The following is a 14,062-nucleotide window of genomic DNA, read 5'->3' as shown; positions in this document are numbered from 1 at the left end:
TTTTTTCCTAAATCACATATCAGTAGATCCAGTCTTCGAAAAGGACAACTAAGTATAATAAATTTTGTCTTATTGGACAGTGCATAATATAATAAATTTGTCTTGTCAGCATTAGCAACATTTTAAAAAAGTTGTTGAGTCTTATAGTGCAGTAAGCAACAGTTTGTAGAGTGCAAGATAAATATAAAGTTTTAACAGAGAAAGCAAATTTGTATCTAATTTGCTTTTATTTGTTAAGTAGTAGTAGTCTATTTCAGTGAAGTTGTTCCATATGACAAGTATCCCTGATTTCTGCCTTAGAGATTGTGTCCTTCCTGCAAAACATAAATTGGTTTTATTGTTTGTAAATTAGTATTTGTTATAGTGTAGAGTTAATAAAAATGTTTGAAATGTATAAAGGTTAATGTAATGTATCATGTTTACCTTTTTGTAGAAATCACTCCTGAAGAACAAAGGCATGAGTAATGAGATTGTTTTGGTTGAGAGTGAAGTGGCCCTTAGTTGTAAAATCACGTAGAATGAAGATAACTCTTGATTTGTCTTCTTTGTAATCTTCATATGTAGTATTTTGAAGAGCTGGCAACAATTGTTCAATTGTGGACTTATCAAGAGAACATTGTATAGTTTGTTTATTTTCAGTTGTAAGTATTGTGTTGAGGTGAAGTGAGTATACATAGGTGACTTTTTGGTGACACCTGGTGCAGTGAGCAGTGTTGTCTTCAAGCATGCCATAGTTTTCAAATTTATAACTGCATTGTGAGCAAAATGCATAGAATGGAACTGAGAATGGATTTGCCACTTTAAGGATACCATCAACCTGTAAGAGAGGTGTAAATGTTAATGTGGTGTGCAAACAGTGCATTTGTAAAATGAAGAGATGCATGTTGTGAAAATAGTTACCTCATAAGTTGTATTAAGTAAGCCATTGAGACTTTTCAATGTTCTTTTGTCATTGAGCTTGCATATGAATGTTGAAAGGCTTGTGCGGAATGTTATTCTTTGGTCCACTTTTTTTACAACATTTCTGAAGAGCATTGCAGGGATTTCATTCCTTTGTAGGTGGTCTTCTATTGTGAGGCATTGCTGGCCAAAACTTTGGTGCAGGTACAACTATTGAAGAGTAACATGGTTAGTTATTTTGTGTGAAATTTTTTTGTATGCAAAGTATTTTCCTATACTGAACAGAAGTTTGGAACAGGTTATTTGGAAACAATTATGAACTTTTTTACCTATACTTTGTCTGTTTCATTGTCACCATCTTTGATGTCAAGTGTGTATTGTGAACCTTGTTTGCCTGTCCTTGTTACCAAAGCTCCAATTGTTCCAATGGGGTACTCATTTGTACTGAAGCATAGTTGTTTTATTGTGGTGCTTGGTATGAAATTGTATTCTTGACACATGCGTGGCATTGTTTCAATTGCGGTAGAATCTTTGAGGATTAATATGCAGTCACTGTCACCACGATCGTAGTCTGTCTTTGGGGCAATATCAAATCCTGAAATGCAAATTGCAGAATTTGCCACTATTTTTTCCTCATATTTTTCTACAAGATCACCATTAACATTAACTGTAATTGTCATTTCAGCTTTTAAATCTGTTAGATCTGCACGGAGGACAGGCCTTGCTTTGTTCACTTTGTCAAGTGTGGCTTTGTAGACAATGAGCACATCCCCTTGGAAGATGTTACCTTCTTTCCTTGCGTTCAAGTCTTCAATAGATATGGCATTTTGTCCTTTGACTTTTGATCTGCAAGAATCGTAAGACTAGTGCATTAATATTGCTAACTTTACATAATCTTAATTAATTTGAGATAAGATAAGTTCAATACCTTTTTGTGATCTATTCTTGATTGATTTGTGTTTGTTTTCCTGATCTCTTGGCTCCATTGTTCTCCTGGAAAAAAAGATATGTAATATTGGAATAAATTTTATAATTGTCATGTTTTGTTTGCATTTTTGGATAAATTGTTTGTGAATTGTAGATGCAAAATTTTATGTGTTATGGAAATTGCAATTCTATTATATTCAAACAATGCGTATTTGTGATTCTATTTGTTATTTTTATTAGTATTATGAATTTTAGTTTGTTGAATCAGTGATATGCATGTTCATAAAGTAGCAAGGTGATTAGTCCAGTATGCCTCTGTTTTATAAATGGAGCATATGTTTTTGTATGAATTTGACCATATGTGATCAATTAATGGTTTGTTTATTGTGTGTGAATGGTCTAACAAGAAATGTATATTGTGTTTTTTCATATAATTCGCAAGCAATTTTTGGCGTTTGCTTTGTATGGCCATGTCAATATTGAAATCTTCCACAATGTATAGTATTTTTTGGGGGAGGGTGCGGGATAGTACTTTGTTCATGATTGTTAAAATTTCAAGTATAGGAGCATTTGGTCTTGCATAAACATTACAAACATTGAGATCATTGTTCAAGAACTGTGTTGTTATTGTCATTGCTTCTACATTTGTTGATCTATGTTCTTTTATTTTTGAGATTTGTAGATGTTTCTTAGTTAAAGTCATAATGCCATGTATGTTATGTATAGCAACACAATTGTAAAGGTTTAGTAAAGTGTTACTTTGATGAGGATGGTTATGAACCTCCTTTAGACAAATGATGTCAGAAGACATTATGTCATAGTCATTTAGAATGTCATTTGTGTGTGCTTGTAAACTACGAGTGTTTAATGTGCAGAGCAAAAGTTGTGGCATGTTGTGGGAACATACATTAATGTTTTCAAATTGCCATGTTGCATTGGTTTGAAGGCATGACATTTCAAGATGTATTTTTTTCTTTATTTTGAAATTGTTTGTAGTTAGAGGTTTGAGCAAGAATAATGATTGCATTGATTTGGTACGTGAAAGTGTGGTATATGCGAGGCCATGTTGTTGAACGGTTGTGGGATCAAATGCTAGACCTTCCATTGTTAGTTCTTGTGACCGATGTATGGTTCTTGCACATGCTACTTGTATAAGAAATTGTTTTCTAATGGTTATTTTGTTGTTCATTGATATTTTTCGAATGGGTCTAGCAATGCAAAGTATAGGTACCCATTGTTTATCAATGTCATTTGTGTAGCATTCAGCTAGTTTTTTCCTTTCTTGTTGTCCTATTGTAGGGTTGTTTATTTTGAGCCATACTATGTCAATGTCATTGTATTTTGTGTATGCTTTAAATATTCCATCTGTTCCATTGACTAGACCATCTTTTGTGTTATAGTTGCCTGCATAGATTTCGACAAGAATGTTTTGTTTCAATTTTATCTATGTGGGCAACATAGTCGTATGATTGTACAATCTTATTGTAAAATTATTTTCTTCATATTCATCGATTGCATCTATGACAATGGCATTGTCTGAAATGATAGATAGTATTTTATTGTTGTGTTCATCAACATCCTTTTTCCTATAAAATAGGAAAGGAAATGTTGGGTCAATGGGTGGTGGGCGTGAGCAATGTTGATTGAGATAATGCAAATCATTGTTTGTTTGTAACCCAATGAGAATTCTATTAAGGATTGATATAAAAATGTCATATTTTTGTCTCATTATACAATTCAGTGAATAACACCTTATTTTCTCTTTCCAAAAGTTGTAGGGCATCAATTCTTTTTGAGTTGGTTTATTTTCAAAGACAACAGAGTCAAGTACAGGTTGTGCTTGATATAGATCTCCAACAAAGATCGTGTCAAGGTTCCCAAAATGTGCAGTGGGCATTTGCATTATGTCACGTAACCTTTTGTCAATGCACCGTAAGAATGTAGAGACCACAAGTGATATTCCATCTATAAGAAGTACGTGGAGTTGTTTGTAATGCTTTGACATTTTGTCTAGTGTTTCAGTATTGAGTGGAAGAAATTCAGATTTGTTAAATGGAATGTGAAAGGTTGAATGTAATGTGATTCCACCTATTTTGTATGTTGCTTTTCTAGTGAATGCCGTTTTAAGACCCTTTGGTTTGTCTGGATTGTTTTCGATAGAGGTGTTATAAATATGTACTAGTGCTTCGTATATTGCGTTCGCAATGAAAGTCTTTCCAGTTCCTACTCCTCCTGTTAGAAACAAGTGCAATGGAGTTCTCATATTTTTTAATTTTTTAATCACAATGTCCTTCACAATTTGTTCTTGTTCTTTATTAAGCATTTTCCTTAGTTTGAAGTACTTGTTATTACCCATTATTTGTGGGTGTTGTCCAATTTCAAAGGACGTTACTAATTTGCTTAAAATCTTTTGGTCTCCTATATTGTTCATGTCTGGTTGTATGTCGTACAGTTCCTTGTCTTTAGAATTTGTAAATGAGGAGGCCTCGTCCTGTATGTTTTGATTTTGTAAGTTTATATCATTTACAGCTTCGTCAATGTCACCCCAAGCAGAAGTACTGATGTACGTAAACTTTGAATGATTCATTTGTATTGTTCTTTCATGATGTACATATGCACTTACCCATGAATTGAAATTATCTTTCAAAGTATTCTCATGTGTCGTAAATGGCACGTACAATACTAATTGCTCTCAACAGTGGTTTTATGTTTGTTGAAATTGATATAACGTATAATATTTGGTTTTTTTTTACGTTCGATATGTGTACCATTTTTGTTATATTCAGAGACAAATTGTGCAAGGCAAATGTTTGCAATAGAGTTGGGCTGATTTATATAATAGTCTATAATGGATTTGCAAATTATGTTTTCAAATTCATCTGGTTCGTTCTTGATTTGTTTCATAGATTTAAGTATGAATGTACAGTCATTGTCAGATCGTGTATCTATGAATACACATTTTCTTGAGCTATAATTTAGTGGTAGTGATAGAACAATGTGTGCAGCTTGCTGTGATGACATTTGTTGAAGGTTTAGCAAAGCATTTCCAAATTTACTTATCATCTTGATTGCATCAATATTATCTTGTTGGTGATCTTTTCAAATTTTTTGGAAAGCGCAGGTCATTGATTTGTCAACTTTTGCCATGTATGAACTGCAATACATTGTTGCAGCATATGCATTTAGGATATATTGTGCATCTGTATTAGCCTTCCATAGGGGAGTTTTTTTTTTTGAGAAACTATTGTTCCATATTTGTGATGGCTTTCTTTGTAGTAGTGTCGGTCTAAGTATTGTAGATCGAAGAGCTAATATGTATTCTTCCTCTATTAACTGCATTTCATTTAAGAACATCTGCAAGGTGTATGAACTGTCATAGTTTCCTTTTTGCAATTTCAAATTTATGTTTGTTGCAATGGTAGTTAGGGTTTCATTTTTTTCTGGCAATGGTTGCATTATTGTAGTATTTTGCATTGTTGGAATGGGGAAATTGTATCTACAAACTCTTCTTCTAGATCTCTTACATTGCCTTGTGTGGTGATGTTTGTGCAGTATAGCTAAATCAGGACTCAAATGTTCTGTGCTACAAGTGATATACTTGTCAACAAATTGTATTATGTCTATATACTTGTCTTTCCCATAAACCGGTGCATTCTGAATCCATAAGAGGAAATGGTCATGTTCATTTCCTCGATTTTGAAATTCAGTTACAGAGAAGTAATCTATGACATTTCCAAAGAAGCTGGAATCTGTAAATATCAATTTTTTTAATGCATTTATCCTATGCCTATAGTATCGTGCACAAGTGATTGGATCATTTTTTATCAATTGGAATTTATCAATTTCCTTTGTTTGATAAGATTCATGTTTTTCTAGTTTTGATTGGTGTAAAGTTTGTAAGTGTTGCAGTGAATTTGCGAGGGGGTCCCAATTTTGTTCTACACTAGTGAAAGTAACAAAAAAAGTTGGAGGTCCAAGTTGTCGTATCATTGCAAATATGTTCTTTTTAAGTTGTTGTGTGTAGCCTGGTGATATTCTTATTCTTTTGAAATCTGTGTAGCCTATATCTGATTTCAACAATTTCTCTAGGTTTGGCTTCTCCTTCACATGCTTTGCACATAGCTTTCTTCCCTTTAGCTGCCCTTTTCGAATTCATATCCACATTGTGGACAAAACTTGTCATATAAGTACTTTGATTGTTTTGAAGAATAAGTTTGTTGTGTGGTATGCAAATTGTCTATTTGAATTTGTCAGTTCCCATTGTGCAATCTTTTGGTAGCTAAATCTTTTAACAATGTCTTCATCACGAGGATTACCAAAGAATAATGTTGGAAAATTCATTTCTTCGGCATATGTGTCCTTGAAGATTCCAATTGGATAGAAATCTTGTGCAGGTGCAATTTCAATGACTTTATCATCCATTTTTTGTATAGATGTAGATTCAGTGAATCCATGTATCAATGTTTCAGATGGATGTTCTTGTTCTTTCTCACTTTCTGACTCATTATCACTTGTACTAAGTTCACTGTTGTTTTCATCTTCATTGTTAGTCTCGAAACAGGCTTTCCAGTCCTCATTAATTTGGACATTTTACCATTTGTATAGTTTTGTTTCAACCAATTGGGTTAGAGCTTGCATGACAATGTTTGGGCGTATCATTCCCTTTTGGAAGGCATTTTTATACTACAAGCGTCTTTTGAGATATACAACTATCATTGGTGTACTATTGATTGGTTGTGATAGTGCTTTTTGTATTATGTTCATGTTCACGGGAACATTAATAATAGAGCTTGTAAGTCCTATTTGGGATCTTTTATAGCCTAACTCCCATATTTGAGCGAATGCAATTCTGAGTGAAACAAGTCGTTCTTCTAGTAGCAAGAGATTTTGTACATAGTGCAATGGTTTGTTTGTCCGTATATTACTTGGTGTAGCATACTTAGGCAACTTGGATTGCTTCAAATTAGTAAAGCATATTCGACATATGGAATCTGTCAATATAGTATTATCAGATTTTACTAACTTATAATATATTTGTTTTACTTTTTCTTTGATGGTTCTCATATCTTTTCTGAAATGTAATACATGGCATATTGTACATGTATGTTTTGGGGTGTCTTCAATTGTTCTTTCGTAAATGTCAATTGGAGAGTAAGATTTTATCCTTGTTGACTTTCTTGATTTTATCATTATACTTTGCTCTCATTGTGTTGTATTATTATCATTTGAAGTTGTGTTCAGAGTTTGAAACATTTTATGCGCATTTTCTTCAATGTTTTGATGCTCTTGATTATTTCTAATCATTTTCTTCAATTGGTGAAATGTTATTTTTTTTTTGAGATTGCTATTTTGTTCTCTAGTCTCCTGTTCTGAACTAATATTGTCAATTTCAAACTTTGGCCTTTTTGCATGGTCTATAATTTCTTCTTCTCTTTTTTTTCTTATCATTTTCTTAAGTTCGTGTAATGTTATTTTCGTTTTATGATTGGTCTTTTGTTTTTCAGTTTCATCTTTTGGACTGCTACTGTTAATTTCAAGCTTTTGTCTTTTCTGACTGTCTATAATTTCATCTTCTATCTTGTTTCTAATGAGTTGTTTAAGTTCAGATAATCGTGTATTTTGTTGATATTTGGCATGTTTGTTTTCAAGTCTTAATAGTGGTTCGAAATGACCACTACGAGGATTAGCATCATGGAACAAGAGGTAATATCTCTCACTTTGCAATGATTTGTTGTAGTGCAAGTACTTCTTCCCCACTGTTGTTGACCAAACACATATTTGTATTTTTAACCAGTTCGATAGCCAATGTATACAAAATATGTCTCCCCATAATCCAACTTCAGTGGGTGGTGTACATGGTTTTGCAAACAATCTCATCTTACGTAGATATGTTTCTTGATCTGGGACATTGTGTAGTTCTAGAAGAGTTGGTGGATGTAGTTCAAGGTTCTATGAGTTGATTGCTTCTATTTCACCTCTTGCAATACATGTTTCAAAGTAGTCGATTGTCCCATTTCGAAGTTCAATTGATGTGTATTTTCCTTCGAGCAATAGTTCAAAGGAATCAAATAGACAGTCACCTATATTGTACTTAAAATTATGTGCTCTATATAGTCCATTGCACTTCAGTACATTGTCAATGTTTTGTATTTGTTGTCGACCTGAACAATTGTAACTTTCAACATCTACTATCTCCATTTCTTGGTTGTCAGTATTTTTATTTTAATATTTCGATATGTTTTTGGAGAATACAAATTGGGTATTGTTGTTTGTGTTAGCTGATCTTGTGATTGTTAAATATGTATGGAGTTGGTTGTATTTCACTTAGGTTGTGAAGTTTAATTGTGTGACATACTCTTGTTTGTCAATACATGTGTGGATATCTGCCACAAAAGTAGACAATGTGAGTACAAAAAGATTTTGTTTTATACTATATATATTATTTTTAATGTACCTAATTACTTGCACTAAGGAAAATATACAATTATCATTAACTAATGCATATATATCTAATTTCCAATGCATTCAGATAAGCATGGATTAAAGTAGTTTAATTTTTAAATGTTTGTATATCATTTCATAATTCACAGTAATTGCAATTGTATAAATTACTCTTCTCTAAATTATTTCTTGTTTTAAATTATGGTTTTCTATTGCCTATTTCAAAATAGATACAACCAAGACAACAATGAATATAATGTTGTAAATGATTGTACTAGTTATATTGTATAGTCGTTAAAAGTAGAGGTCATTTGTACATGAACGACAAGTAAGGCGTTAAAAATTTGAATTGGTACTATGTAATCTTCTAAAGATTTTGATGATAAGAAAGCACCACAAATTATGTTCATTGACCAAAAGCTTGATTACAAATTCATCACCAACCCACCTAAGGTAGCATTTCATAGTTTCAAATATTTTTCAAATGCATTGAAGAAGAAGGGGACCGTAATTCTTGATAGGTGCATTGGTCAAAGGAAGATAGTTAAATCAAATTTCCTTCCAACATAGTTTGGCATAAGACACAAAACCTTCAATGTAATGCTTCAGCAAATTATTATTTCCACATAGATTAATATATACATATTTATAGTTGATGACATAAGATTTTGGTAAATTGTTTTCTAAACTTTCTGAAGTATATGTTGTTCTAACTATATATACATGGTGGTGAATAATCATCCTTATTTTAGTAATTAGCTTACAAAGTAAAACTGAAGCATTTGTAAATAATACAACCATATGAAGCTTCCTATTACAAGAAATATTTGGTTGGAAACAATTCGCACCCTTCATATCTAATCTTTCAATATATCTGCAAAGAAGGAGCTTGACAAAGAGTTTGCACATTCTCTGAAATTTTGATATAGTTCAAACTATAATAATTTTTTTGCACAACTCTTCACTTTGAATGCTTAACAATGTCTTGCAAATATGTGCATAGTTCGATATTGTAGTTTTCCAATTGCTTCAAGTTGTTTTTGATATTTTCTAAGTCCTTTTTTACTTGTTGCACCTCCAATTCAACTTCTGAACATAGCTGACAACATTGTTTTCTTTGTTGTGGCAGGCTGGAACCCTTCTGTGTCAAGGAATAGTAGTCATTGTGTTTATGTTGAATTGATATATCATTATTGAATTGTTCAGTAGTTGACATGACTTCCACATTTAAAATTTTGTCACCTGTAAGAAGCTTGGTGGATAAATTGTCAGCTTTGTGGCATAGAGTATTTTGTTGAAGCCAAACTTGACTATCCTCTACAATATATGAACCAAAGAAATTGTTAGTGAATTCAATTATTGCATAGAAATGCAAAAAATCAGGAAAATTATGTACAAATAAGGCTCATACCAGTTATTTGATGTAGGTATATAGACTTTGAAGCTCTGTGGCCTACACTATCCAAGGCTGGAGTTGACAAATTAGGTGTACCAGTATAATTTTCCAAACAATTATAGGTAATTAGACCTGCATCATTGTCGCCTTTGCCTTTAATAATGTGACAAACAGTTGGTTGGGAAATGTATTTGTGGATAATATCATTCAACAATCCACTAGTTGGAGAAGGACTTATTGTGCTTGTCTTTTCCAGTACTGGGGAAAATGGATTTGATGGAAACAAGTCTAAAGTATTAGTTGACAACATGCAGTCACCTTCTTCAATCTATTGACTAACATTGTCAATGTCTATGGTACTATGTACAATGGAATTAGCATACATGTTTGGTTTACTGTAAATAGATCCTCTAGACATTGGGCTACTGAGATGGCTAATATGAGGACAACGAAAATGTGAAAATAAGCATCAACTTGTGCAAGTATTATATTTCCCTTGCTATCTCTGTATTTTTCTTAGCTTTCTAAAACCCCTTGATACAAATCCATTAAACAATGACCAATGCAAAGAAGTAGTAGAATATTACTATATTGCAGGCCAATAATGTAATGAATAGAGGAGTGTCCTTTATTGTCATAAGCATCACAAATACGATGCACATCTCTACAAAGAGAGAAGCCATTTCTAATGGCAAGTTATCGCGATAGACAGGGGCAACCATTATTTTAAATTTTATAGTAGTCTACTACCATGTGCACATGGTATTTTCATGACCTATATGAAATGTATACGAGTGTAGTAATTTGAATATGTGTCTTCTTTAACAATAGCACAATGAATATCAATGTAGAAAACAAATTTCTTGTTGAAAATTTAAATGAGGAGTATTTGATTAATTTTTGGTTCTGCCTATAGAACTACGTTATATCTACAATGGTAAGTTCATTTTTGTAAACAACACTCAGAATATGCCAAGATCATTTATTATTGCGAAGATTTTTCCACTGACAATCAAAATACATTTTTCTTACAATGCTAGGTTGAGTTTCAGTAATATTAAATTTGTAAATCAAAAATAAAGAAGTGAATTGTACCTGTATTGCTGAAACTTGAAGCTAGTATTTAAGCTGATTTCCCTTGAATTTAGCAAATTGGGCTAATTTGAACACTGCAATACAAGTAATCGACATAATGTGTCAGAACCTTGTTCAATGTAATGTCAACTATTTTGATTTGCTTATGATTTTGAAACAAAAAGAATATTTCTAAGTCATTGTTGGATTTAATACTGCAAAAAAGAACTATTAAATTAATCAAACATTTGTGGACCTAAGGTCTAACTATCTCTGCAAATATTTTTCACTTAAGTTGTGATCTTAAAATTATATACGAGGTATTTTCAATTCAATATAACAAAAAAGAACTTTTTTTTTTTTTGGGTAAAACATAAATTTGTTACTTTTTACTTGGACAAATAGATTATTTCTTACATGTTTGTTGTATGTACAAATAGATGGCTATATTAATTTTATTGTTGTGAACAAAAAATTAATTTGATATAATAGAATTATTTTTCTTGTTATATATATTTTTTCAATATATTACTTGCCTTGTTTTGGTGTGGTATAATTAACTATTGATTTCATAGTGAATATTGCATTGTTCTAAGTGATTGGATACTCATATATTTCTCCATTGCTATTGTTTTTCCCTTGTTTACTGATTACAAATCTGATATATTAAGTTTACGACAAGCACAATTCATGATTACAGTGATCGATTTCACATTTTGACACACATACATCTCAAATAGAAATAACAATGACAAATTTAAATGTATACTTGCTTCTGAAAATGTCTTATGTTTATGGCTAAAATATATTGATAGTAGTAAACATGGGAAGACATATAGCTTTTATAGTAAAATAGTAAAGCATAAACATAGGTGCATGACAAAAATGTGCATGCAAATTAAGAAGACACTTGTGAAGCAAGTGTGGGAAATTTAGTTGTAATATGAGGATGAAGAGGAAGATGTGTGTATAAGAACATCAGTGCCTTGAAGACATTTGATAACTTTCTTGTGAGATCAGTGCCCAAATGCTCACCATGTTCTTTCAACGCATGTGTAAAAACCAGCTCACAATTATTGTTCACTGCAACTTTTATAGCATTGTAAACACAAGAAGCTGCATCACATAGTGCTATTGTGTCAGGCGAGAATATACCCCCCAAAAGACCATTATGGTTTCTTGTATCATAAGAATTGATAGCGACATTGTAACCAATCGATGGTGTGAAATAGTCTTGAATATATGTATTTGCAAACTTTTCCACAAACTCAGGGTCCTGCACCAAGTCCATGCAATTTGACAGGAAACAGGACACCACATCACTGTAGTAGACTGAACTAGAAGCATTCTGCAAGAATTCTTCACCTAATATTGTCCTCAGAGACGCTTCAGTGGAGGGAGAATGGAAACGAAATATGTGTGCCATTGTGGTTGTATCAATTGGCCCAATAATTGGACAATCCCATTTCGGTGGCGGAATATATATTCGCTTATTGGTTGGCATAGTGTACATTCTATGATAATATGTAAATTCAAGTAGCATAAGCATAATTCAAGTACAATTATTTTTGGAAATTTTTTTTATTTTTTTAGAAATCTTTATCTCACTTAAACAAATGTGCCTATAATTTTTTTTTTCGTGTTTAATAAATATTAGTGAAAAATTTGAGCACTATATATTACTTTTAATGTTTTGAAGCAAATATCAATGTTATTGTTCTGAGGTCTCAAATGGGAACATGACAAATGTGTTAGGTGGAAATGATGAGACAAGTGACTCAATTTAGGATAAAATAAAGAATTTATTTTTAAAATATCTTTGTATGAAAGAAATTAAAAATATAAAACATTAAACTAAATTTAAATGCCATGCATGTACAAATTTTACCATTACAATTTTTTACTTTTTTTATTTTGTTAAGTATTAAAGTTTTATGTTTTCTATATGAGCATATTTGAACCAATACTTTTTATAAGTGAACAATGCAAAAGAACAAAGGAGATAAAAAATGTAGTTCTCAAAAAGTAAAAAAAACTACAATACCATATTTGGTTCAATGGATAAAAAGAATGACCACAAAATTAATTAGAAATAGCAAAAATATAGAAAAAATACTATGAAGCACTTCTTAATATTATAAGATGTTATATATGGATAAAAACTTAGCGATTTCTTTTCAAAAATAAAAGACAAGTTAATATTTACCTTCTTTACAAATATATTCTAATTTTTAACTTGTCAATGTTCATTCATCCTAGCTCCACTCTTAACATTAGTAACTAATCTATTACAATATGTAAATGTTCGTAAAAGTTGGTTCTCAAAATTTTAAATTACACACATATATTCTTGATTAGAAATAATTGTAATAGTGAAATTAGCAGTTTCTTGATCCTCTAACATGTAAAAAATAGCATACTTCCATTTTAGTATAACTAATCTTACTTTTCAACATTTTACTTTCATTTTCACTCAAATTCATGCATTTACTCTCTTTATTCAACTAATCATTTTATCCTTTTATATATATATATATATATAAACAAAATTAATACTATAAAAATGACCCTAAAAAAGCCTATTTTTAAATTTGAATTTGAACATTCACACCCAATCTTTTTACTAATTATTAGGAATAAACCTTAATAGATTACATTACATTTTGTGATAATAATTGAAGAATTTATTCGTGAAGGAAAAAGCAGAAAAGTAAGTTTAAATATTTTGCAGCATATTCTTTTTACACAACTTATTGGCTATCTTTAGCAATCTTTGACATCTCAAATATTTGGCTTTATTTCAAATGAAAGATAAATGGTTAGAAAAGAGCAGTGCAAGTTACGCTAAAACGCAAATAAAAACAAAAAAAAATTAAATTCTGCACACTGCACATTCTCACAAATAAATCCAGATTCAAAACATATACTGTAAGTGTAAATGAATGTGTAAAAACAGAAACTAAACAGTAAATAAATTACCTAGAAATAGAAAAACTTAATTTAAAATAATTGCTATTAATTCACTTCTTATAAAGTAATTTAAAAGTGAGAGAATTTTGAATACAAGAATAATAGAGAAATGAAGATTAATGCATTTCAAAGGGCACTATAAAAAGCTATATACTTAAAAACAAAGTATAATGTTTTAAAACAATGCCACGTAGCATGGTGGAAAAAGTTTTGTGTTGTGTGTTCATCTTTCAGAAGTGAAAATGTGGAGTTTTCAGCATTTGGCATTTGTCTTTTCACTGTTTCAAGTATGCAACATGGGTGAAAACACAGGGTATTTTCAACAGCGCCCCTTTTTTTTGGCATAGCAGGCTA

The sequence above is a fragment of the Cryptomeria japonica genome, chromosome 7, assembly GCF_030272615.1.
Source record: "Cryptomeria japonica chromosome 7, Sugi_1.0, whole genome shotgun sequence".
NCBI classification, from domain to species: domain Eukaryota; kingdom Viridiplantae; phylum Streptophyta; class Pinopsida; order Cupressales; family Cupressaceae; genus Cryptomeria; species Cryptomeria japonica.
The sequence above is the reverse complement of the archived record's forward strand: the minus strand, read 5'-3'. Positions refer to the sequence as shown.